The sequence below is a fragment of the Betta splendens genome, chromosome 16 (assembly GCF_900634795.4).
Source record: "Betta splendens chromosome 16, fBetSpl5.4, whole genome shotgun sequence".
Lineage (NCBI taxonomy): Eukaryota > Metazoa > Chordata > Actinopteri > Anabantiformes > Osphronemidae > Betta > Betta splendens.
The window spans coordinates 13776724-13802877 of NC_040896.2; the positions used below are offsets into that span (position 1 = coordinate 13776724).

The window sequence follows — 26154 nt, forward strand, 5'->3', positions numbered from 1 at the left end:
ACCCCATCTTGTCACACTCAACTGAAATACAGTATCAAGTGTTTCTGATGCTATAAATTAACTGAACTTTTTTCCTCTCTTCTTGGTCATTCACAAAATGTAAAAATTGAAAAAGTAATTGTAGGTGCTCATTGTCAACACTCTACTAGTCTTTATTTTTTTAGATTTAGAATTTTTTTCTAAGAACAAACTTCATTCATTCCACTTGTTTTGTCTCTCCCTTGCTCAGTTTCCTCCGTCCTACCTCCTGCTCTCTCCTTTCCTTCCCTCACAGTCTCACTGGATTCCCCATCCCTCCCCATCCTTCCTCCCATCGCTCCCCGCCTTCATTCACTCCCCTGTCTCTCTGTTCATCTTTGTCTGCCCCGCCATTCTCTTTGCTGCCCCCAGGCTCAGACATATGGCGCTCTCCTTTCTGCTATTGTCATCCATTAACACAGTTGTCACTGGCAATTACAGGCACATAGAACAACATGCACGGCTATGCTGAAGCTTCTGAAGCTGGAGACAGAACAAGGCAGACAAAGATAAAAGGGCCAGAACAGAAATTGGATACGCTGCATTACCTTAGATAAGAAATGGCTCACATATCTATAATGAAACATTAGCTTAACGACATGATATGATTTTAATGTAAATAATCTGCATTTTGGTGCATTCAGTGTCAAACTAAGCAACTAAATGATAAAAGTTCTTAAACATCCATAGAAATTGCACAACCTGCCTCAGTGCTGCCTTTAATGGTCCAATAGGAGCAGTTCCAGCCAGATATGGCTAATTCAGATCCACAGTCAGCTTCAAAGACACGATGCTCTAAGTTATTACAGCAGCTTTCTGCTCGAAAATAATGTATAGTATAAAAAAATATCAGACGGAAGAGCATAAATGCAGTATTAACATTTTCTACAAAGATCAGATCAATCATCTGCAAATCAGCATAGAGGAACCATGCTAATATAGCGTAAATGATAAGATCAACTACTCCTAAAGGTTTTCCTCAATACTAAGGTCAAGTGTTTTCAACCTTTACTGTCACCTGTTGTACTGTAGTTTAACTTTTACTTAGCTTATGTTAAGAATCAGCTTGAAGCTCTGCTTGTTGCATTTTAAAACTGTCACACCGACGTCAGCTTGTTCTCAATGTTCTTCAAGAACACACTTTAATCAATGTTTTACAGTTGTCCAGCAGAGTAAACACATCTGAACCTAAATGCAGCTTATGTATATGTTTGCTAGAAGTAAGCAGCCATGTTTACTTACTGTACAGTAACTAAATTCACCATCGATAGAGGAACCACAGAGGGAGTACAGCGACTCTGTACGTACGGTACAGCATCTGATTGAGTGCAGATTAATAAAGGTTGGTTTGAATATACATATATAACATCAACACACTTGGTTTAACATACAGTAAGCTCAGCTGAAGCTTTAAATGTTTGTAGTTAGCTATAAAATAAAATAAATAAAAAAGGTGTGCGCCTCTGACTGGATGAGTCTGTCAGATGCCCATATGAAAGCAACATTTGCTTCTATTCTGTCAGCAGCTGACTTGATTACTGCGGGTTTGATTAGACCGGATAGAAAATCACAGAACAGACACACGCTCACGCACACTTCTCCAAAGTTCTAATTAAAGTGGTTGTGATGACAGAGCTGTGTGTGTGTGATGTACAGTATTACACTGTATCACCGTCACAATGATGCGCGTGTGGGGGTGCGAGATGCAGAGAGAGAGAGAGAGAGAGAGCGAGAGAGAGAGATAACAGCTCTATAATAATCAGTCCATAGGGATCGACAGAGCAGAGAGCTGTGACAGCTTGTCCGCCAGCTGTCAGTTACACAAACAAAAACACAAACGCACCTACGGTATGCACACAGACACACACACACCAGTGGTAATCAAACCCTACAGTTGTAACATCTCATCCAATGTCAAAGTACTATTTAAAGATATTTTATTATGTAGTAGACAGTACAGAAACGGGAACCGTGGTGTTTGTTTGAATGGGAAACAGGTTTTTAACGACAGCCTGACAGACGAATTGCTACACGGGAGTAGGACGCGCATGCAGCAGTGGTGATACACGATAGGTGGTATTGTGTAGAAACGGGGAGACACACTGACTGACAGACAGACAGGCAGGCAGAGAGACAGACAGGCAGACAGAGCCCGAGGTGATGTGTTTGCATCTCGCCTTCATCGTCTGCAGGTTTTGATTCTGTTTGAAGTTCTCCTTTTCCGCGATAGGTTTGTTAAATCTTGTCAGATTGTTCCCTCTCTCTTTTCTGACTTGTCAGGACAAGATGTCTTTAATCTTCCCCATCTGCTGTATCTGCAAAGAAAAGACAAATACAGCTCTTTTCCTTTTTTCACCTATAATAAGATGAAACCCACTGGCTATGTCCATATTCCAATAAGTTAAGGCTTACTTTGATATCAGACTTGTTAGAGGAGACGTTATAGAAACTGACATTTCAGATCTTTAATTGTGTGAGCAGAGGTACGAGGAGGAGCAGATTCAATTATTAAAATTTTGTCCTCACATTATCGAGCAAACCTCTGCTTCTCATACAGCTGAGAGCTTTTTCATTAATGAACATATTACACATTAAATAAAAGTCTGGACTGTAGAACTTAAATTTAATGATGTGTCATAATACAGCTTCAAAAGGATGAAAGTGTTTAAGGAAATAAACACCTGTTCCAGGTTTACAGCTGCTGTGGTTGATATTTAAGGTCATACCATAATAAAAGTGGTATTTCTGAGGACAACACAAGGAGCGATCATTAACTGAGCGTTTCCGTTTGACTTCAGGCTTCACCAGAGCAACTGGACTCAACTAAACTGAGCTCAACGCAGCAGAAAACTGCACAAGAGCAGAAGGAAGCGTCATTGAACGTCCTAATCGCCAGTGACTTTGTTGGAAAGATCTGGAATCCCTGACCGTTAAAGTTAATCTCATCATAATATGGCTCCATTTTCCAGCTCACAGTTTGCTGACAGAGGAAATCATCGTGCTGCGGAGAAACCAAGCGTTCACACTTCAAATTACCGGTGACCTCAATGCATGCACGCACACACGATGCAAAGACAGGAGCACAATCACACTGCCGCACACCGACAGAGAGAGACGCCCTGTAAATGAACAGATGTACACACACACACACACACACACACACACACACACACACACACACACACACACACACACACACACACACACACACACACACACACACACACACACACACACACACACACACACACACACTATGCTTTTTATTATTAACACTAAGATTGACCAGGAACAGTCTTTTACACTGAATCTTGTGCCACAGTCGTTTTTACTGTTTACCAACTTCTATTTGAATAAATGCATTTCTTCTTGTCTGTCATCCTTATATGTCCCCACTGTCAGGATAAGTGTGGTTTGCTATGGCTGCAGGCTTTGGATCATGGTAAAGCTCAAGGTTTAGCCATCATACCAGTCTCAGGCCTCTGCTACTGTACCTGCGGGGCAGGTTTTTGTTGGGGAACATCTTTATTGCTGGCCTTGTTCATCCTTCTGTCTCCTTGGATCAACCTCACTGCTTCATAGCTTGATGCTGCTATGGATGAGGAGCACGGCCTGGTGTCTGTCAGATGCACTGCTCCCCTCACTAGGTCTCAAACCTGCCTGGATAAATCTTGCCGTTTCCAGTGATGCACTATAGGCTAAAGCATAAGCTAGCGTGGCTTTTGTTGGATGCTCTTTACTTGTCAACATTATTCCCATTTACCACAATCGCATTCATCGAGCAGATTCAGCCCCGAGGCAGCACCTCTGCAGGGTCCAGCATGAAGTCCCACTTTATGTTCTATCCAGGAACAGCTCTGATAAAAGAATAGAGGGTCTCACATAAACACACAGACACACACTAAGTGAAAGACACTGTAGTCTGCTGTGAGCATGTGGCAGAGGCAAATGCAGGGAAAAGTAAAGTGCTTTAAAAGTCTCTTACAATTTGGAGAGCTACTTAGTCAAGATCATTATTGTAATGAGTCCGTGCATGTGTGTGTGTGTGTGTGTGTGTGTGGTCCTGCATATGTGCATATAAGTATTTGTGTGTATGTGGGTCTTTCTACTGAATACAATAACGCAGCCATTTTCAGACGCAGTAAAACCATTAAGTGTCTGACAGAAGTGCTGACTGTAGATTACAGTGGCTCTAAATCTGAGCCGGGTTTTATGATGACACTGTCCTTCACAAAACCATCCATCACCTCTAACAGCCATGAATGTAGCAGAGTGTGGTATACATACAAGCAACATGATGTATTTGTAGGTGATAACAGTGCTGGCCGTTAGCCGAGATGGACAAGATGAACATTTAAATACATATTTGTCTACCTGCAGATGTGACAATGGCTAAAACTGGAACAGGTAGAGTTGACATACAGTATGTAACATAAAACCAGCAATAACAGATCTGTCCAGGCGAGGTTTCATTCCATACCTTCTCTCTCTCCATCACGTTATTGTCTTATGAGTCCTAATTCTGCAAAGCCCAGCACACAGAAGTTAACTTATCTGTAGTTGTACTTTTACAGCCTTCAGTGTGTTCCTGTTTCAAATCTCTGTGTGGCGTCTTGTCTGGTCTGTTGCCGACATGATCCCACCTGTTGAATGTGTTTTTAATAAGTCATAATATTCATGAACTAGTGGGTATGAAGTCATTTTAGAACAATGGGTGTTCATCAATATTTAAATAATTTCATCCTGTTTTTGAAAACAACTTGTATGTGGACTCCCAGGCTTCACTCCCACTGAAAACATGTTGAATATGTAATACCCTGCGTGAACTGTGACTATGTCAGATGAATAGAGTCATGCAACCATTGCAACACAACAGAAGCTCCACTTACTGCAGTGTGCTTCTGCCCTGCGTACACCGTGATTAAATAATAACTCAAGTGTTTAAAATAATCACTTGAAACTGGGATTTCCTGCAGCCTGGAAGCAAAAGGGAGCGGCTGCGTCCTAACGGTGTAGATGCACTGTCTATACTGTACACGCCACGACTTCCTCCTGGCGATCTGATTTTTGGGAGAGGGCTGATCATGAGTTCAGCTTAACAGCTAAGCTGGAGGGAGAGAGAGAGGAAATGAAGAGAGCACGAAGACCGGGTGGAAGGAGAGAGTGACAAAGGAGCTGGGGAAGGGAAAGAGAGGGAGATAAGCAGCATGTGTGAGCCTCTAACCACCAGCTGACACTCTTCATCTGTTGTGTTCTGTCTGCACGCCTGTTTCACCATCGGAGCACTGTGGGTTTGTCTGAATACATCAAAACAGCCAGAAAAACAGGGCGCCGGAGAAAGACGGGGGGAGAGAGAAGGAGCGTTTTCTTAGAGAGCTGGCTTTCTGTCTCGCTCTCTACGCCTTTCATTTCCCTCTGTGTAATATAATTTCCACACACTGTCCTGCTTTTATCGCCGCCACCCCCCCCCCCCTCTCTCGCTCTGTCTCCGCGTCTCTTCTCAGAAGCAGAGTTGGGAGTTGGGAGCAAAAGGCAGGAGACAGACAAGATAAAAGCTGCTTCCTGATTCTTCAGCGCTCAGCTTCTGTGCCGTCAGGCAAGAAGACAGCTAGTCAAGACGGAGAATTTCCTGCTAGATGTATCCCTGCACAGCTGCTGTCTTTAACAAGTAGACAGGCAGCGAGAGCGGAGGAGAAGAAGGACAGACAGAGGGACCAAGGAACACAGAGGCAACGGTTATGGAGACTGTGGCAAAAGAGGAAACATTCAGGCTGGTGCTAAATGGACGACAAACTGAACACACTCATTTATTGAGCGCAGCGGTGGCAGCAAGTGGGAGCTTCCTGTGAGCGAGTCTTCCCATCATAATTCTAGGAGCAGTGCAGCAGACGCTGCCTACAGCAGATTAACCTCAACCACGGAATCACCAGAAACAGGCTGGTTATCGGACTTCAGCTGCTGCGGCTCCACGGTCAAACTGAGCCCCAGCCGGTTCCGTTCTCTGTGAGCCATCTTATTCATGGTACTGTAAATAAATGTCTGACTGCTCCTGAAGCTGCCTCAAGCTACATGCAGACGTCCTCATTGTCCTTATTGCGCGTCTACTGTACAAACTGACGCTACAGCCCTTTTTACCTGACAACAACCTGGCAACAGGTGTTCTTGCCTTTTACAACATTACTTGAATTCTACGGAAACATTTTCTCATCTTTCTGAGCTTCTCCCTCTCCGCATTGCTCCACTTAACGGGTTTAAATCCTCTCTCAGACACACACTTCTAAGCTGGTTTACCCGTTGGAGGCTATGGTGACATCACCTGCTAAGGCTGCTCTGTCACTACAGCCATGAGTCTGATCACTCCCCTCTGGAGAGGCGCCCATGCCGTTGTTTGTTCTCGCGTGAAACACATTTAGACGGTGAAGTCCATATTTCCTGAGAGCAGCTGCATGGGCGCAACGGCGATGCCTAATAGCTGCCACTGTCAGAAATGTCCTCTCCAACACCGCAGCAGATATTCTGTCAGCGCTCCAAACATCACAAACCGGTAGGGCCAAGAAATCCCTTTGCCCAAACTCTCAACTTCCTATGAGCCAAGACGTCCAGGCAGATCCCAGGAGAATACAACTTTCCCTTCCTTTCATGATATAATTCACTTGACAACAGCATTTTTTTGTGACAGTGCCTGAGCTACATTAGTCAACACACAGGAAGAACATGGTCCCATCAGACGGCAGCGCTCTCTCTCCACGGAGTTGATATCATTTTTGTCAGTCCCCGTCTTGTGTCTGTCTTTTAAATCAGGATCCTCTGACTGCAGACTGTCCCCCTCTGTGTCTCCTTCAGGATGTGGGCCCTTTTTGTGTGTTCTTTTCTGAATGCCCGTGTATCTGTACATGCAGTGTCTGTGCATCCCTTCAAACCCCCACAGGGGCTTGTCTACAAGTCTGGCCCTCTCTGTCTGCCATTGTTATGCCAGCTTTGTGCCTTTGAGCAGCTGAGTGTGTGCTCATGTGTGTGTGTGTGTGTGTGTGTGTGTGTGTGTGTGTGTGTGAGGGTGTGTGTGTGTGCAGAACACGTGTATTTGTGGACAAGCATGTGTGGCTGTGTTTATGCGTACTACTGTATATGCGTGTATGTGTTTGTTTTGTAATATGTGTATGTGATTACCGGTGTGTGTGTGTGTGTGTGTGTGTGTGTGTGTGTGTGTGTGTGTGTGTGTGTGTGTGTGTGTGTGTGTGTGTGTGTGTGTGTGTGTGTGTGTGTGTGTGTGTGTGTGCACGCCTTCTTGCTGCCAAGACCCAGCTCCTCTCCGAGTCCGTCTATTGTGTTCGGTGTTGTGTTCAGTGGCTCTGGGCATTTGGCCGCTGTAGAGGACAATGCAGAACACACAATAGCCCGACAAAAGATGGGATTCTCTGCGGAGCGTCGGGATGAGGCACCTACATGTTTTTACAGCACCAGGAGTTTGAGTGCACATCACAATTTGTTCTCAAGCACAGCACTGTCACTCTAAACCGCCCGGCTTTCCCTATTGTGTACAAGGTGTAATGTAATCATGAAATGTAATAATAGCTGATAAATTATGCAGAGGTGCTTAAAAAGCATCAGGTCCCAATCTGACTGCCAGCCATGCCAGTGAAATGTGCAGTGTGTGTGTGTGTGTGTGTGTGTGTGTGTGTGTGAGCATTTTAGCCGTGCTATCCATCCCCCTCCCCCTCCAGTGACCTCCTTCATCCAGCTGAAGCCAACTGGCAGCTTGACATCCTGTATATAAAATCTATTACTCATTCTTCCTCTGTCGCTCCATCCGTCTCTCTGTCTCAATAAGCCATCAGTGGTTTTGGTTCTTATCCAAATCAATCCTGTTCTGACACTGACCCGAATCATTCATCTCCCCCCGCTGTCTCCCTCTATCTTTCTGCGTCTCTAACAGTAGGAGTGTGTAGTCAGCTGCCAGGTAGCATCAGTCATGTTGTCAGGGTCTGGCTCCAAGGCCGCCGTTGGCTTTGAGGGCAAGTTCTGCCGTGAGTTTCTCTTCAAGTCTTTCCCTAAACAGCCTGGATGCTTTAACAGCGTTTAGCAGCACTGGCCTCGTGATAATGTGTTGAGCAGAGCTTCAGGAGTGAGGGACTTTGTCTAGCTGCTGTTAAATGTCTGTGTGCGTTTATTTATTAAGTCTTTATTTTTTTTTTTTTGCACCTTTGCTAAAGAACATTACTCCACGTGTTTCGACATTTACCGTGATGCTGTTCTTTTCGCAGTGGCCTCTCCTTCGTTTTAGTGCTCAAATGATGGGCTACGCTCTCTCACTGAAGAAAAACTAATTTCTGCTGATGTGGCTGGTATGGTAATGCACAGCAGGAACAGCTGTTCCAGGTCCATAAAGGAACACATAGTGCTATCTCACTGTAAAGTCTGAGTGTCTGGCTCATACCGTGTATTATTTTAAGACATGGTCTTTGAACACAACGGTGAATCACACCAGTCGACTGTCTTATCTGTGCCTCTGAGCTGCTTGGCGAGCAGCTGTCAAACCACTCTGATTCAGTGCCAGGGAAAACAGCTGCTTCTTCAACTTTTAAACACATTGATTAGTTAAGTACCTAAACTAATGTTCCCCAACACAGAATCGAAGTCATTTTTAAGGTAAATTAGATTTGGACGGTGGTAAAATCACTGAGTTACTTTTGAATCTCTCACTTCTTTTTCCTTTAGTTAAACCCATCCTAACTCCCCTCCTCTCTCTTGAAGCAGATGTCATTTACCTGCTGTTTATTCTCCGGGGACCTTGAAGATGACTTTTTACAAAATTAAGAAAAGCTTCTCTTATGTTGTCTCCCTCTCCTTTCCTTCTCACTTCAGCTCCCACCGTCTATCGCTTCCTGTTTTTCTGAGATCAAATATGATCTATCTCCCCAACATGACAAGCAGTTTACAGCTCTTGCAGGCCTGCAAGATTAAAAAATGTAAAACTATTCTGCTTTTTAGACACATTTTCCACCCAAGCCCAAAGAATCTCTTCCAGATTTAATTGGCCCTATAAATAAACTGTTCTGCTGCAAAAGTCCTTTAGAGGGAGAGAAATGGTGGCAAACACACACAGAAGAGCTCAGAGACGGTGAGGTGCAGAGACAGAAAGACAGACAATTACCACACTAGATGAATGTAATTCTCTAAGTCTTGCCTGAGCAACATTCAGACAACTGCAGACAGACAGTGATGGCTTCATCAGAGCAGCTGAGAGGAGGGTGTGCATGAGTGGAGGAGGATCTGTGTGTGTCTCACAGCGACATGGAGGTGACAGTGAAAAACAGATGCAAGTATGTGAGAGAACAACTTGCGGAAAAAGAGAAAAAGCCAGATGGAAGGGTAAAAAGAGAGATATGAAGGTAACAAACCCCTTATGTTACAGAGCTGCAGGTAATGCAAAACTTACACAGCTTCTACTGTACAGTATGTGGTAGAGGCTACAAGATTTTAAACTGATCTAACAATATCTGACACCCCAAACTTGACTATTTTAAAAATTAAATATTTTCTTGTGTGTGTATAACCACCGGTTGGTCTTTGTTTCATTCTTGGACACTACTGTATGTATTGTATTACACAGAATATACAATATTTATCCAATTCACTTGACAAATTTGCTTCTTAATGCATTTCGACTGTCAGCAGCACACAACCAGGCATTCAGCTCATGACTGGAACCTATTCAATGCTGGAAAGCTTGACAAGGACAGGAGGCAGGGATTAAACTACCCATGCTGTACTTTAGTGGGTAGTTAGTGGATGCTCTCTGTAATGAACAGCTATAGTACAGCACATCACAAGATTTACCTTTAACAAGCTACAGGTAGATATAAACACAGTGCAGAGACACGCACAAAACACTCACTTGCAAATACACCTTTCCTCTCACAATTGGCAAGAGAGAGCTACCAGTTCCACCAAACCAATCGCTCTGATGCTCATAATAAAATGTTGTCCAGACCTGCTGTAAATGTCATGAAACACTTTTCAGATGAACTAGATTTTTTCATCTACGGTCCACAAACCTGAATATTACCAATGCCGCCAAGAACAGCTCTTCTAGTATGACAGAGGCTGCTATGGCAGCATTTTAAGGCCCCTAATAATAAAACATATTCCAAACACACTTGTTGGTGAATAACTCTGGTCACATCAGTCGAAGAAAAATACCTTCATAAGAGCAGTCTTTATATGTTTTGGATATATTTTCTGCAGGTTGCTGCATTAAAAAGCTGGCTGAGAGCAAGTGTGACTGTGAGATTTGTGTGTGTTTGTGCGTGTGAGAGACAGAAACGGGGTGTAATCACTGCCGTGCAGGGTGTTGACTCTACAGGGATGTGCAGTAACACGCCGTCTAATTAACAGTGTCCTCTCCGTGGTGAGGCTGGTTCCCACAGCCCCAACAGCCATGATTAAAAGAGATGCTCTCAAAGGACAGAGCGCTCTCCCATTTCACTCCAGATACTTCCTGGATGCCGTCCACACACCATCAACCATCTCATCTTGACCAGAACGGACGCGCTCTTAAGTCTCTGTCACTGGGTCCTTAACGCACACACACACACACACACACATATGCGCGCATACACTTCTTGGACTTTCTCTCTCGCTCCCTTCATCCGTCTCTTTTCTCCCCAACACTCGTCCTCCTCCCTCCCCTTACTTGCCTCACCCTTGCTGTCTGCCAAGGCTTCACATCAAAGCTTATGATTGGTTTCTAACTGTTCAGCAGGCAGTATTTTATCCTGCTTTGTGTGAAGAGACCAAAATAATCAGCATGAATATGGAAAAACCGCGTCTATGGTAATATCCAGCACAGTAATATCCATATCAGTCAAACTAACTTGGCTTAATTTGACATACATACAAACGCATGGCAGCGCTTTACTCCAAAGTCCCCTTGGCTTAGAGTCACATTGTAAATACTGACTTTTCTTATGTGTATAAATACACCAACTTGTCAAGGTTGTTGGCTCCGTGCTGTAATTGACTCATGTACAAAAAGCAACAATTTCCTTACTTTCTGTTGTTGTTTTTGGCACCACCTCCACCTCCTCATGTAAAATCTCTTCACCTTGGTTTGACTCCTCCGTTCACTCAAGGTTGTTGACTAAGCGCAGTGAGGCTGCTTTAAGAAGTTTCACTGGCAAGGTCTGCGGCTCCAATTTAACAGTGCAGCTCAACTAAATTAGTCTCTTGTCCTTGGGCTCAAGTTTTCTTAAATCGTCTCATTTGGGACATGATGTCGAGAGGTTTGTGTTTTACATGAATTAAAGCTGTAACACAATTCTGACAGTTATTTAACGAATTTGATGATGAGCATTTCCAGTTACTAACGAGCTACATTAGCTAGTTTGCTGCCAGCTAACTGTACCTGTAGCCTGGTTTATACTAAGACCAAGAAGTATTCTTATTATTATAGCAAAATTCTACTGTATTATGATATTATAGCAACCTCCCTATTATTGAATAAATATTTGTATAAAATACCTGAATGTCCATTTTTTCCATTTTCTTAATTCTACATAAGCCAATGTGTTGCCCAATCCTATTAAAATGTGATAGATGACTAAATAAATCATAAAATTGAAGGCACTTTGCTATATGTTAAATTTTAACAAATTAATACTTGACTAAAGGACTAGAGGTGAAAGGGCTTAAACAATGAAAATAGTGATAAATACCATACAAACACTGAGCATATTCATTTCTCTACATATTATTCTAAAGGGACACAAGTAAGATACAGCCATATGCAGCAAGCAGGACACATTATAACCTTGAAACCTGCTTGGAATGTTAATTTGAGGTATTAAACAGTGACAAAAGACCCAGTTGTTAATAGATGTTAAACCAGGGTGCAAACTTTGTCTACAAGTTTTCAGTTGTGCTACCTGTTATTTTGCTGGAGTGAAACAGCTGCTGACACTTCAAATCTGCCATCTGCAGTGTGTCATAAACGCCTCAGATTAGCAGCAACAAATGACGCATTTCAGTAAATTGCTTCCACTGTGCTCGGGCTTTACCTTCAATCAAAGTCTCCTGCAAACCCTGACCTCACTGGTAAGCTGTGCCATGGTTTCATAAATTCTTAGGTGGAGATGACAAACTGTCTGAAAGAAGCGGAGGTATCTGCCATTTGGGGTCTTCACCTCTAGGAATAATAACTTCTGACTAAGCATATTTTGATGCAGCATTAGGAGGGATCCCTATGGCTCAGTGGATTAAGACTGGTGATGTGAATCCTACCAATCTTTGTCACATTGTCATTTTTCCTGTTGCTCAGTGAAATGAATTAAGCAAAAATGCTTTTATGTAGCAGGGAAATACAGAATAGGCTGTGGTGGCGATGGAGTGGGAGTGGAAAGACATATTTCTCTCTCAAAGATTGATAAAAGAGAGATATTTCTGTAACTGGAGGCAAATCCAATGAATAGTGTCAGATCTCGCCTGGGATTTACCGGCCTGCCTTCAAAACAATTAGCCGGAGAATGGGAGCCGTTTAAAAGAAAAGTAGACGGAGAGATCTTAATACAGCTGTGGGTATTTCCCCACGGAGGAGTAATTTTTACAACCTCTTTACAGAGCCTCTCTTTCACTGTGGAAATGCTAGCCAATCTCCTCTGTCTCCTTTTAACACAGAAGACAATTTTCTGAAAGGGGGGAAAAAAAACAAGAGGAAAAAAAAGAGAAAAGGAGCATAAGTGCAGACCGAAGAAAGCAGAAGGAGAAAATATGAGAACGTGTGAGATGGTGTGAGAAAACGGAGAAAGTTACAGAGACAGAAAGATAGAATTATACAACTGGTAGGAGACAGAGGGTTGTAGAGAGATAGTTCAACTTAAATTGTGAAGCAAACACACACAGGAAAAGACTAGAAAGAGAAAAAGAAACACACTCATAGAAATAGTTACAGCTCAGCACAATTTAGCTTGTGGCTGTCTGGGGAGCTGGAAGATTGAGCATCTCTCATTCGTTGAGAGCTTCCTGCTTGCTGCCCCCTGTAAGCCCTGAGCCAATCAGCGCGCCCATGTGTCCGTGGGGGCCAATCAGCCCGGGCTTTGAGGAACTAAGTCAGCATGTCCTCGTCCACACACGTAATCAAAGACGCCGTTAAAGCGCCACCACGCCGGATCACTATTCACATGTTCTGAACCGAGGCTTATCCACCTGGTAGAGGCGGCTTCTGAGGGGGTCCACCCCCTTTTCACAAGGCTGTGGTGACTAGCAGCAGGACTGTGCTCTGAGGTTTATGATAATAATAATAATAATAATAATAATAATCCTAAAGACATTTCTGTATTTAGCGGTTCCAATTTTAAATTCCCCAGCACCATGCACTGTTTAACAGTATAGTCTAATTGTTCAGTATTATGGCCATTTACCAATATAAGTATTAGACCCATCTGCTGCATGTCCTGTCTACAGTGGATACACATACATGTACAGTACCTGCAGCATGCAGCAGCAGCCCGTGTCATCACACCGCTCCCACTCCTCCTTTGTGTATGATAAATGAACTGCTCCCTGGAGAATAAACAACAAAGCCATCAAACCTCAGGCCTACCTCACCGCCACGTTCAGCAACAGAGTGGCTGAGTTACAGTTCATGCAGCGGAAAGGCCGTTATTAAACATTTAGACCAATGCAATGAGAACACGTCAAGAAAACAGTTCACAGAGGGAGGACGGTTTTCCAGGAGCGGGTTTTTCACAACTTTGAAAGTGTACTTTTTCCCCCTTTGGCCTAATTCCCGATGTCAGTATCTGCCAATGTTGAGTAAGATCCAGGATCAGCAGGTCAGACCACCATTCCAGAGGAGAGGGAGAAGCAGAGACCCCCAGGTTATTGGCAGCTGCAGTACAGTAAACAATCCAAAGCAACATCTAATCCGCCTTATGCTTTATGATTGGTGCTTATATTGTACTGAGCCTGGTAAAGTACTGTACGTACTGTAAGTAACCTCATCGAGCAGAAAACGCCACCTGAGACCTACTCTTACCTAATGAACATTAGCTTTTACTTGATGCAACAAAATCCAGTCACATCTCCACAGATGCCGCCATGAACCTGAGTGAAAACTCTTCTTCAAGCCAAAAACACCGTCGTCAAACAACCACTTGTGATTCAATTCGTTTTCTGTGAGTTTTTCTGTTATTTGCATGTTACAGTGTCTCTCTCACCAGGGACCAATTAAATGATAAAGCGGTGCTGTTACAGGTTTATGTAAATTCACTCCGCAAGAGGCTCGTATTGACAAATGGCAAAGAATTACAGAGCAGCAAATAACTGCAGGTGGCGTACATCATTCCCCTTTTTAAATGATAAGGCAGCAGAGGAAATGTTAGTGTCTTAGGTTGAGTAAAAAAGCCTTTTCTTCAGGGTTGTTATGTTTAGAGAGAGGAAGGGAGGAGAAATACAGAGGGAGGGAAAACAAACTCTAAACTAATGCACTGGCTCAGTGGCTTGTTGAGCTCAGTGAAAAATCGAGTCTCTGTGTCTGTGACAGTCGATATCATTAAACCTGCATTAAGCCACATTTTTTTACATGAACACTGAATCCGATGGCTCCCACAATCAGCATCCCAGCGTCGAGCTCTGCAGCTCTACACTTGTTTGTTAGGCTTTGCTGGACCCACAGAACCACGATGATGCAAATGAGGCTTTGTTTAAAAGGCAAGATCAAATGCTCTTAGTCCACACCGTCACACACAGTAAGGTGTGTACAGTACTAAAGAAGGGACCTATTATGATCTATTAAGTAAATAACAGGGACTTTGAGGGAGCCCTGGAGTACAGCAAGGCCCTATCTCACACAACTACAGGCTGAAAAGCACAGGATGACTGATTCCTTATGGTGAAGGCGTCATTTAGATTTTGATGTTTTTTTATCCAGGTGACCTGTGACACATTACGCTTTATTTTTGTTATTTTATGTTGCATTAATTTGCTGCTAGCACCTTTAGATCACTTCCAACATGTTTATGTTGCGAGGATGTTATTAGTTCAATTATTTATCAAATTTGTGATTCAGTCTTTATGATATTATTACTGTACATCAACACCAGAAAAAAATAAAAATTAACATTAGAGTTAGTGCTGACTAACTCCCATGCTTGAACTTATTGTACAGTGAAAAACAGAAGGACCATGCCTCCCTGTTCTTAATTTGTTTAATAATTTTAAACATTTTACTGCTTGTAAATGTGTAAACCATTCAAAGCTTATATACTACTGTAGTCTCTTTAAATGATGTATGAGGAAACTACCTCATACTGTAGCTAAGATCAATACTCTCCACCACTCGACCTCAGTACAAAACAGAAACGATAAATGTTGGTACTACTGTCACTAAACACCACTAATACAGTATGTGTTAACTGGTGGAAAAGCAAAATCTTAACTATAAGACTATAATAACACTTACGCGAGACTTCTCCTAAATAACGAGGAGGACTAATTAAAACAACAAAAAAAGCATCTGAAATTTGTATGAAACCTCATCCACTTAGTGCCTGACAGGTACCAAAACACACACACACAAATTAAGACACACACACAAACTCAGCCATGAGTCACAAAGGCCTCTTGATGTTCTCATCAAGCCAGAAGGCACAGCAGGGACTGACGACTCACTGTCAAAAGACAAATCAGCAAACACACACAGAATGGGAGGAGTAACGTCTAAACAATCCTCATCAAAATGTTAACTCTTTGTGCGTCTGTAGGTGGGGACAGTGCATTAAAATTCTAAAATGAGGTTTTAGGTTCTGTCTGTGCTGCTTTTAGACAGATGAATGAGCCTGAAGTGGAACACGCAGTGTTTCTGTAGAACAGGACTGGGTGCAGTAAAGGAAGTCATTTCCTTTTCATTCGGTCACGATGCACGGTTTATTTATGACAAAAATGAATGCTTGAGCATAAAAAAGATGTATAATCTGTCTGCCAGTCAAAGGTTTTGGGAGCACAAAGGGACCATTTGATGTGAAACAGTTCTGTAATAGATTTTGTGCTAAAGATCCATTTCATGTAACATTTAAACTTTGTGTCCCACCTCCATTTAAGACTCTGCTAAACATGCTTCGAGGATAATTTTCCAAACTGCTGTAATCTTCATAGACTTTGATGTGATCCCTGTAAGACCTTCCTCAGCTTTCAGACTCGCGGCTTCCCTCATTTTAAGTGTAAGCTCATAACAGAGCCATACATCAGTCTAGGTTATCGCAGAAGGGCTTAACTTTACATAGCAACCTTAAGGAGATATTTTATGACCCGAGTGTAGCTTAGCTTCAAATTTACACAATTTTACACTGAGATGACGCCACATTCACAACATGTGACGCTTTACGTTTATGACATATAATCCCTTAAATTAAAGAAAATGAAAGAAACACTTAAAAAAGACGTGACATTCACCAGGGGCAGACATTTAAGATGTACAGATCGTATGGCCATGTGTAACTAATACATTTAGAGACGCCTGATTTCCCTTTAGCTGCTTCAGTTTCAGGGTGCTGCTGTTGATTGTGCTGGCTCGACGTCTCACTGTGTGGATGAGCAGGAAACCTGAACAGAGCCACTGTGAATGTCATCTGTAACACCTGTGCCCTCCTAAACTCTGCTTAAGATTAGCATGAAGGGAAATTAAAGGCGTTCCCTGCAAGTATTTCGCACAGTGATGTTTGCGATCTTAAAACAATACGATGCAATAGCGTCAGTGCTGCCGGATACAGTAGTCCATGTGTTCTTTCACTTCATTTGCCAGAACCTCTACAGAACATACAGCATGTGCTTTTAATCGCATATAATTACATACTGCCAAACTTTAATGCCTTTTTGCAATCTGGTGTTTTCCTCACAGCAGATCCAGTACAGTAGGAACAGCTTTAATGAGTCTCTAGCATTATGGAGTGACTGTGGACTCCAATGAACTAGGTGCGGTTTCTGGCCTGTCACAATTTCACATAATATAAGTTGATATTGAAAAATATTGGATGGATATTAAAGAAGTACACTGTAATACTCAGTATGACGTCTGGGAGCACAGCAAGATGTTTTGTTTCCATTTTCTTCCAAAGCACAAGGAACGATGATTCAGAACAACTCGAGATGTTGTACCACACCAGAACCCTACAAAATATAAAGTCTGCATCACCATTGCTCAAGTGCTGCGTCCCCACAGGTGGGCATTTTTCACACGCACCAGCCCAGTGAGGGCGCGTTGTGTTTTTAACTTTCATCTTTTCAGCTCATAACCTGTGACAGGATGAATTATTGTTCGTCTTTCAAGTGCTTTTCAAAGCACAAAGGAAACAAACCTAAACACCACAAGGACTACGAGTCTGCAGTGTTCTCTGATAACTCTAAACTGTCTTGAGATCAATAAGACGAGCATAGCTAGCGTACGGCGCTGCACTGAACTGCCAGGACTGGATAATGGGGTTAGGCTGCCTTCACATTGACAGATGTGGATGTAGTGATTTGCTCTGTGCATCTGTTATCATCCGCATGTTCTTCTGTGTCAGTATCTGAAGCTTTGTCAGGAATCCTGCAGCACATAAACCCAAAGGCAAGAATAAATATAAAATATCAAAATTTGTTTAGACTGTATCAGATATTCATGCATAAGCAACTTGCTGTGATGCCATTGTGAGTTTCAGACTGGCCCCATGCTTTATAGATAACAGGTATAGAGATGCACATTTTGCAATAAAATACAAACACACTGTGCCTAGGGCATCACCAGGAGTAAGCTTCATGGCACTGTGGACAGATGGAAAGAGGAGGCAACTGATAAGGCTGGGGACCGAGTTCTTAGTCTTAGAAAAGATTTAGAAGAAAAGTGAAGGTGAGAGTGTTTGGCCAGGGAATAAAGGCAAGTCAGATATATAAAGATCTCCTACGGTGTATGGATGCAGATATATAATGCATGATGTAGTACATTCCACATTCCAGATCCTTCATCTATTTATGAAGTCCCTTGTTATGTAGACCTACAAAGATGTAACACAGCAGTTTGACTCCAACTCGCATGCGTAACAGGTGCTTTCTTCAAATAAGGCCTGGTAACAGCTTGAGACGCTGTGTTTGATGCATGCGAGCATCAGCCTGTGTGTGTGTGTGTGTGTGTGTGTGTGTGTGTGTGTGTGTGTGTGTGTGTGTGTGTGTGTGTGTGTCTGTGCAGCTAAGTGGGAAACTCAAGGAGACAGTTGCCACCACCATTTCAGCACCCAGCAGTAAAGTATTGATCCACTGTTGCACCAGCTTTCGCTCTCTCTCGTATCAGACTTCGTTCCCTCTCTTTACTGTCTGTTTTACATGATTTCATTGCCACCAAGTGTATGATTCGATTCTGCATATTCTAAATTTTATTTTACAAGGCTTTACTTCATGCAACAAATGATTCTCCCCTTTACTCCATTATCCATTTTTCTCCCCTATCGCTCCTGTTCAGGTTTCTTCTTCGTTCCATCCTTCACTCTCTTCCCCTCATTTTCCTCTGCTTGCTTCCGTCTCTATTTCTGTGACTCCTACAGATGTTAGCATTGTAGCACAGTTTCCTCAGGTTGGACAAAGATGCAGAGCTCAATACCTCCACCCTCAGGTAATGAAGTGAACATTCCCTTACAGTAAAGGGGTAATAAAATCAAACCTTGATGATACATGGATTTTTTCAGCGGTGGTGTAGAGGCCTGTAAATCATTTTAAGATATGGTCATCATAAAGGCTGGCACAGAATCACCCCCCTATGCTGACAGAGATGTATTGCGTGGAGACCCAGCTTTCACAAGTCTCTGTTCAACTAAAGACTTTGATCAGGAACTTACAAATGCTTTTATTCAAGCTGTAATACGGTGCCTATTGTTAGATGGATAGATGTTGTGCGAAGAGCTCACGGGGACCAGAAAACCCCACTCAACATCTGTGAAATTATCCACGTCTCTGCAGAGTTTCTCACTGCTGAGACAATAAATTTTCTGTGATTCTCCACATGTGCAAGCATAATATTAATGAAAGTAATTACAGCGAGACAAAACACAACAACAACAACAAGCAACCCATGTCTCGAATAAAGGCAAAAGTAAGAAAAGTGATGCTGAACTTACTCCCTTAGCTGAGAGGCTCAGCAGCTTAGCTCATGATCTGCTAAAAGACCATGGGAGTTTCCATGTATATAAGTATCTATAAATACTTACACAGTCAAAAATGGGTTGGCTAAAAAAGAATATATAATTTTGTATGAACTTGTCTCACTTACCAATAAACCAGACAAGCTGGTCACTGTCAACAATTTCAGAAAGAACCAAGTATATGCATATGCTACCAAACAATACTGCACACCCACAGAGAAACTGCCCCTCAGTGTTTAATAGTGTCTCAGAAACTGCTCAGTAAGTTAGTGTTAATGTGGGCTGGTCTGTTGCTTCCATCAATACTACACCGAGAAGAAGCCACAGTAATGAGGATAAGGTGACAACACAGACAGAGTATGGGTGACACGGGAGAGCAGAAAGGAAACGACGAGACGAAAGTCAAAGAAGGGAGAGGTTAGAGAGGGGAGAAATGAGAGGCAATAATTGGAAGGGATAGGAGGAGGATGAAGAGGAGACAAGAATAGAGTGGAGTAGCAGGGATGCAGGGAAGAGGAGGAAGGAGGAGAAAGCGTGTTGTCAGTCTCATTGCAGTTTCTGCTCCTTCAATGCCAGCCTGCGTCAGCTGAAATGCTGAAATTGGCGTTTCTGACAAATCTATGCACACACAGGCAAACACTCACACGTAGCTGCACGTGTGGTGAGAAATCCTTGTATGTTGCAGGTGCAGAAAGTAAACAGGCGAAGTGAACTAGAAACCTGAGCATGCGGCAGACAGGAGAGCAATTACAATTATGCAGTTACTGTTCATTCTAGTCGGGTGTCTACAAATGGCTGGGAGTGCTTTAGAGCATATCTTCATTCTGCTGCCCATTAAATACAGACACTGTTCTATATACAACATGTTTGCTCACGTCACTATCAGGAATTTATGCTGCTGTAGATTTAAAGACGTTGCCCACACATTTGCTACTTATACTACAAATAATCTGTTTTTCTAGTAATGCTGTTTCTAAGCATGAGTCTACATGTACATCAAAAATACACTCAGTGTCCATGCTTTCAGAAAAAAAAAAAACAAGATCCAAATGTGTAAACCTGTCACAAGCTACTTAGCTACAGCGGCTAGCTAAATCCAAACAATGATGAAATTCCGGCTAAAACAACTTGTATTGAAATACCAAGGGATGCTCAGCTTTGTCATACACTGCTCTGTATCTGTCTCACCCTCTCTCTCTTTTTTGCTCACTTACTAAAACGTGTCCTGTGACACTTTCATACACATGTAATCACCTGTACCCATTTCAAAACAAAGGGATAAAAAACAAACAAACACACACACACACACACACACACACACACACACACACACACACACACACACACACACACACACACACACACACACACACACACACACACACACACACACACACACATCTCTCTTGAGCTGATGCCAGTAGAGTTGCTTGCGTGTGTGTGTGTGTGTGTGTGTGTGTGTGTGTGTGTGTGTGTGTGTGTGTGTGTGTGTGTGTGTGTGTGTGTGTGTGTGTGTGTGGAGGGTAAAAAGAACAGCTTCTTGGACAAATCCAGGCTAAATAATCATCGTATCCCGGCCGTCCAGATACCAACACTGTGTCCCATGTGGCGTCATTACTGTTGCTGCTAATTAAGCAGCTCCAAATAAACAACATCTTCTGCCTTCATTAACACAAACAGCATCATCATCACATGCTTAAACTGAATGTATTTTTGATGCAGACACATACTGAGAAATATGGAAATATATGCAATGTTAATGGTGAAGGCAATTTGCAATATATATTATAATATTATCACAACTGTTCACATTTATCAGTAGATTTGATTTTCACATGTTTCAGTTGATTGTAGTTATTTTGGGTAAAAAGACTCATTGTTACAACCAACATAACGAAGGGTCTCTACAAGCAAGCGGCTCTGTGAGGCTGCTCTCAGCACAGCAGAGCTTTAACCGTAATTCAATGGAAGTATGGGTTTAAATTTGATCTGATTCATCCCATGGAAACCATGGACATCTTAACACGCTACTGTACTGAGCTAATCCAAATGTTTTAAAGTAATGAGTATGCTCTTCAACAAGATAAGTGACTGCAAACTCTGTGTACAGTTCCCATTCTACTGTACTGTACTGTGTACAGTACAGTACAGTACTGTGTACAGTACAGTAGAACGGGAAAATCCCAATAAACAATACTGACCTCGTGAAACATAAGCGGGGAACACTGAACAGAGATGGACTTTATCAGCAACCGACAAGAGGGTCTGAAGATGTAGCGCAATTAATTCGAACATGCAGTTAAATGTGTAATTATAATAGAGGGGAGTACTGTGAAATTATTAACTTTGAGAATTAACTCACAATTGCTGCAGTTAATGAAACAAAACAAAACCTTGAGTGCCTGGTGATATACATTTGTGTATGTGAAAACGCATACAGCCCTTCCATATTTATAGTCTGTATTTAGAGTGTGGAGGGCATCACTTCACTGTGTGTGTATGTTTGTGAAATAATAAGCAGCAGATAAAACATAATTGTATCCTGAAATCTTGGCACTTCAATTTATTCTTCCATTACAGCTCAGAGTTCAACACAGCACAGAAAGACAAAAGCCTTTGATTACGAATCCGTTAAAACTAGGACACAATGTAAACAGCAGCAGACGGCCAGACTGAACTTGTACGTTTTCTTTCATCAAAACAGAATTGATCCCACATTTGCATACAAAGACATCTGGCTCCAAATGCTGGGAATTGTGCACATGTTTGAGGCGCCCGTTTGAAGACTGCCGTGCTGCAGTTTTCTCGCCGAGCTCTGCTTTCACAGAGTGTGAGGTTGATAATGTCAGAGGAGCTGCAGAGTCAGAGCAAAGCTGTGATAAAATGCTTCATAACCCTGTGACTAAAGGACACCTCGCCTCTCGTCTTGTAACTCTTCAAATCTCCATCTTTCCCCACCTTTCCCATTTCTAAACGTTTACCCTTGAGCACTCTTAGGGTAAGAAAGCATTACTGTACCGTCCTATTTTGAAGTCATAGATGACTGCCGTGAGCTGGAGATAAAGGAGGAGGAATTATCTGTAGTCGCACAAAGGTTAAAGTTAACATGAGCGTCGCAGCCTCGCCTTTAGAACACGCTGCTCAATTTTAGGAAATCTGAAGTTTCTAAGGGTTTCTAAGATGGCCTAAGTTGTGATGCTTGTGTCACAAACTAACAAATTAGCATCTTGTAGGATTTTGCAGTGCTAATGAGTGCTGATTTTTCAGTGACAATTAAATGGAGCTGACAAGTTGGTTTTGAGTGTTGTTTGTTCCCCTCACAGAATTTATTTGTAGTTTTAGGGCAAATGTTTAAAAGTGAAAACTGTTGTTGTCGTCAATATGCATTACTGCAAAATTTGAACGATCAAATCTTACTTTTAAGACCTGAACTAATAATAATATTGACTGAAGCTGATAATATCCCACAAACTTCCTGAAACATTGTGAGGCCTCAAAGATCTCTTGGCATCTTTTATTTGAGTTTTTCATCACATCCCACTTGTCACATTGAGGAATAGCTTCTGTTTTCAACTGCCTGGGTACAGGTGGGGGTGCTTTAATGCTTCATGTGCCTGCAGCCAATTACTGTATCACCTGTTCTTCATAGTCGAATCAGAAAAGTAAAAAAGTGTACTAGTTTGTCAGCTGTAGACGTGTGTACACATATATACAACTGACCAAACAGCACAGATTAGAAATGGAAGTGACTCACTACGGGTGAAAAGATTAGAAATTCATTGCTGTAAGAATCAATCTTTTGCAGAAGACATTATGACATCATAATATTGCATCCTAGTGAAAATTCATGAGTGTGAACTAACGAGTGCAAGAATGCGTCAACTCTAACAGATCAGCAAACTGATTCTGTGCGCGTGTATGTGTGACAGAGGATTATTACTTTATGCGCTCACAAACGGACCTCAAAATGACTAATGCTGCCTCAAAGAAGCCACACATCAGTGATATATAAATAAAAAAAACACCAAGCTGTGGCCCTGAGTTCAGATAGCATGCAGGTTTTAACATCCCTCCAGTGAAACCTGATCTAATCAAATTCTTTTAGGTGAAGAGACCAAACTCACCCATTTCACGCAAGGGAAAACACAGAGGCCACAAATGAAACAGATAAAATGATTCTGCATTCAGTCCCGTACAAAATCATTTCCCTTCTACCTCACACTCGCGTAGCGAGTGGTGAATGACATTTCCCCAGGCCAACTGTTAAACATGGTCTGCTTCACACACACACACACACACGCACACGCACACGCACACACACACACACAATGTATGCACATGAAAACAACCATCTTGTCCTTCTAAGTTATTTCTCTCCAACTCCCACTTGTGCCCTTTAATATTTTGAAGCTAGTCAGACTATTTTAGGTGGCATGAAACTCTGCCTGCCGCTTGCTCATCACAACAGTGGTAAACTGCTCTGATTGGAACCTTCTACCTTATATAAGTGTACTTGACTTTAGGTTCAATATTTTAACATCTAAATGTAATAGTTATTTTGTGTAGACAAGACATAGAACATACTAACTAGAAGTAGTAAGAGATGTCACATTATTTCACAAACAATAATATACAGTAATGAATGTATAGAGACAAATTGCACATGCAAACCTATAAAGCAATCCTACTAGACTATGCCTGTAGATTGTCTTGCAGATCAGGTTTTCACTAATAGGAGGATGTTCTTTCCTCTCAGGTTTTTTATTTAAAGTACTGCACATCTCAGTGAGAGATGGGATGAGGACCAGGCAATCCTGACTGCTGCTCTACTACTGCATACAGCACAATAGTACTGTTTGTATAGGTAAAACAAGATATTTCACCAGCACACAGCTGCTGTTGTCCCAGGTTTTATTATTTGTACAGCTCAGCCACTGAGTACAGAATATTACAGTTATTGACTGAGTTTTCTTAGGCACAAATTATTTATGAGATTTCCAAACTATGCAAACAGAGAACTCTCAGTCCTGCCAAAAATAACAATATTTGATTATGATACAGTATAATTCCTTACTTGATTCCTAAAAATAAAAAGATGCGGGAAAAACTAGTTCACATGTTATGCAGACAGTATTGGTGAAGACTGATTTAATTATCAATGAACAAAGTAAAAATCTGAATCATAGTGTTACTAGTTACTAATTGTTAATTCTTTTAAAGCCTCAGAATTATGAGCTAAGCAGAAGGTCAGATTTCCAGAGTGTGGCAGGGAACCTGAAGGTTATTTCACTATTAAAAAGCCAACAGAAGCAAAAGCTCCATGGATGACTGGAGCTCATTTTTCCATAGGGAAATTTGAGCTAAGAGTCCAGTAATGCACCATGCAGCTTGAGCCAGGAACACGGATATGGACCACCGGCCAGATGCTCAAAAGGTAAAACCCTGCTAGCAACTTGGTTGAGTGTTCAGTCTGAAGCAGGCAGCCGTATGAAGCTGATCTATCCCAGGGTCCTTGACACGGGAAGGCTGGGTATCATTCATTGCTACATCCCCCGTTTCCCCTCCCATCTTATCTGTCTTTCATTCTTTCTCTCCCTCTCACCCTGTTCCTTCCTCAGACATGTGGAGATGGATGGACAGTGTGCGCAGGAGTCCTTGGCTGAACTGCAGAAGTGCTGACGTGGCGCCAAGCGCTCTACCGGCGTGATGACGCCTCTATCAGTCTCTCTTGTGAGGCGCTCGCTCACATTACACACCCACAGGTGCGTGTACAGATAAGTACTCGCACAAAAACAGGCGCGCACGCATAGCGACGTGAGGCTGAACATGTGAACACATGAAACTGAAAAGCATTATAATCCTGCAAAGATGCATGTGCTTGAACGTGCTAACGCACATCAATAATGCAGGTTCAAACACAGGGAGCACATGCATGCGCGTACTCGCTCGCCCGCCCGCCCGCACTCTCTCCATCCATCCACTCTTCTAATCAGCATCGGTCTCTATTGTCAAACATGCTCCTACGACCGTCAAACTCGCAGGCGCTCCGGCACTCAGGTCAGCTGACAAATGTTAGCGTGTGTGTTTCTCTGCCGCCTGTGTTAAAGTGAATCATCTATCCTTCTGTAGCTTCATTACAACCTGCAAGGGCAAACACTATCTCTCACTCCCCCTGCCTCACCAGATGGAGGGAGAGAGATAAACAGCAGATAGGAAGTGAAAGCCCTCTCCCTCTCTCTGCACCCCCCCCATCTTACTATTTCTCTCTTGTTCCCGCGTCTCTATATTTATCTTCCGTCCCTCTTTCCATCACCTTCTATCTGTGTTTTGAATCACACAGTCTTTCTCTCTCCCACGTTGCCTTGAGCAAGTGCCAGGGCGGAAATGGCTTAACTCGATGTAAACATTTTTAACTCGCTGAAAGATTTAACAACAGGGATGCTACATGCTAGGGTGGACAGGTACATAATGTAAGGACATAGCCTGTAATTTTGGATAAGAAATTTCAATTTCAACTTCAATTAATTTCCAAACCTAAAGTGTTGCATGCCGTGAGAAAGGCATTTTCCAGTTTGCTGTTTCTCTCAGTCTTATATTGAATAAAAACTTGACAGGCCTGCAGAGTCCTGAGAGTGGAGCGGACTAAAGCCTGCGTTGCCAGGATAAGATACGCAAAATGTCAAATGTGAATGTGGTGTTTAGGTGTCTTTATTTTTGGTCAAACGTTGTACAGTGTATAGGGCGACAGAGAAATACAAGGTTATTAAATAGTGAAAAGGTCACTTAAAGGTCATGTTTCCACAGCGAGAGACAGGAACAAAAGGGAAAGACGTATGAAAAGAAAAGTGTGTGTTCCCACCCGCTTCTGGAAGCTCACACGGTGAGCCAGTCGAAAGGTTCGTTTTTTGAGGCCCTACAGAAAGTATGAATAATGCATAGCTAAAACCTCTTATTCTCTAAATTTTAAATGGGTAGC

General features: G+C 42.4%; 1 long non-coding RNA gene across 5 annotated transcripts in view; it reads right to left on the reverse strand.

The window, feature by feature from the left end:
• LOC114842547 (uncharacterized) overlaps positions 1 to 26154 on the reverse strand; it is a 93203-nt gene that overhangs the window by 65931 nt on the left and 1118 nt on the right. For 2 of the 5 annotated variants that reach the window (XR_008692843.1, XR_008692846.1), the window contains exon 3: positions 13501 to 13575. The exons of 2 other annotated variants lie outside the window; for them this stretch is intronic. This is a non-coding gene — a long non-coding RNA (uncharacterized LOC114842547). Of the gene's footprint in view, positions 1 to 1883; positions 2334 to 13500; positions 13576 to 26154 lie in introns of those variants that run through there. One more of the 5 variants, XR_003783450.3, reaches the window with a different exon arrangement.